The sequence below is a fragment of the Carassius gibelio genome, chromosome A7, assembly GCF_023724105.1.
Source record: "Carassius gibelio isolate Cgi1373 ecotype wild population from Czech Republic chromosome A7, carGib1.2-hapl.c, whole genome shotgun sequence".
NCBI classification, from domain to species: domain Eukaryota; kingdom Metazoa; phylum Chordata; class Actinopteri; order Cypriniformes; family Cyprinidae; genus Carassius; species Carassius gibelio.
In genome coordinates this window covers 57,635-59,523 of record NC_068377.1, presented here as the reverse complement: position 1 = coordinate 59,523, position 1,889 = coordinate 57,635, and positions in this window count along the sequence as shown.

The following is a 1,889-nucleotide window of genomic DNA, read 5'->3' as shown; positions in this document are numbered from 1 at the left end:
GGAAGGAACCCAAATGAATTGTGTAGAAATACCCTTAACTTTCATTTCATACATCCTGCAGAATATTTCATTAATAATATCCATCCTAACTAATGACCGGACAGATTTTATACTTTCAAGTGCTGCAAGACTATCAGATGCAATGACAGTGTTATTTACTTCCTTCTCTTCTATCCAGTGTAGGGCCAATAATATTGCTCTGTAGCATATACTGATAAATGGTTGGTTACTCTTTTCTTAATATAAAATTCACCCCTTGGAATGTATACGGCTGCACCAGCATATCCAGTGTCAGGATCTTTAGATCCATCTGTAAATAAAACCATTGACTGTGAGAAATGTTTCTCAAAATACTTCTGGACTATATACCATATCGGAATTTGATTATAATTGTTTTTCAGTTCCTGCTCTATACTAAGGTCAACATTTGGCAAGGGAAATAACCAGGGAGGGATTGTGGAAATGGATACTTACTGTGCTGTAATTGATTTAATCCTATATTTCTTGCTTTAGCATCGCCTATCCACCCAAAGCTTTGTAAAATTAGTTTCATTGTGTTCCCAGCATTCTTTTAATATGCTTTTGACAGGATGTTTTTCATTATGTCCTTGGAGATTGACCCAGTATGCCATCATTAATTTTACTCTTCTGATCCTTAATGGCATTTCTCCAATTTCCACCTGCAGTGATGATACCTGAGATTATTTGAATGCCCCACTACAGACTCTCAGGGCTTGAGCTTGCAATACATCCAATTCCTTGAGGTTTGATTCTGCTGCTGACATGTAAGCTATACATCCATAGTCAAGAACAGATGACTGGCTTCTTCATCTTCTAGTGTTTTATGGCGGTTTTGGCAAACCAGCGTAAAGGTGCATTACCGCCACCTGCTGATCTGCTGTGTGGAGGGCGCATAGATTTAGAAGATAGACACCCCCCCCCCCCACCCCCCCAAAAAAAATATAATAATAAAAAATAATTCAATAAAAAAATAATTAAATGCATAAATTCTACATAGTGTTCCTGTGTTTCAGGTATTTAAACAAAATTTCATGCACTGCTGATTGCCTTGAACCGTTTCCTAACAATGTATTTAAAAAAAATATGATAAACTCCCAGCCATCCTAATTTTTGAATTAATTGAAATCGCTCTCTTTCATATGCAGAACATTCAATAAGAATATGCCAGATGCCTGGCTGGTCTAACATTGGTGACATCGTCAAGCTGCAGCTGCTCTTAAAGGTGCCATATGCAAAAATTGAGGTAAAAATATCCAAAAAATTACCTACACGCATCAAAAGAATGAGAAGAAATAAGGGCGATGTCATTTAAAAAATGTCAAGTTATAGTGCTGCAGAGATATCAACCTTAATTAGCATTAGCATTACTTGCCCCGGCCCGACAGGTGTTGTAATACCAGTTTCGGCCATGGGCGGCGTTATGCGGGCAACATAACCACCAGCCAACCTGCAATACACGAATAACTTGCACGGCTTGTGGGCGTACCTGAACTTGATGTCAATCGTGTGGAAAGTACAGCACACTACTTCATTTCAGTTCAGGGAAGAGAGAGGAAGGATGGCTCAAGCCCTTGGCAAGAGACCACCACCCGCTACAGGGAAACAACCGCACTCGGAAACACAAATCAAATGAAAGAAATGAGGTTCGTCTCCGAACTTGCAACATTTCTTTTGGATTGGTAAGTTAGATGCTGTTAGTATTTCGCTAGGAGTTTGTTTTAAATGTTTGTGTATTTTTTTTTCGGGAAGTTATAACATAGAAATGTATTAAAAGCTGTTCGATAAACGTGCTATTGTTAAAGATGGCTAACCGTAGCTGCGTTTGATAATTAGCTAGCTATAAGTTACCCATTTTTTTATATCATAAC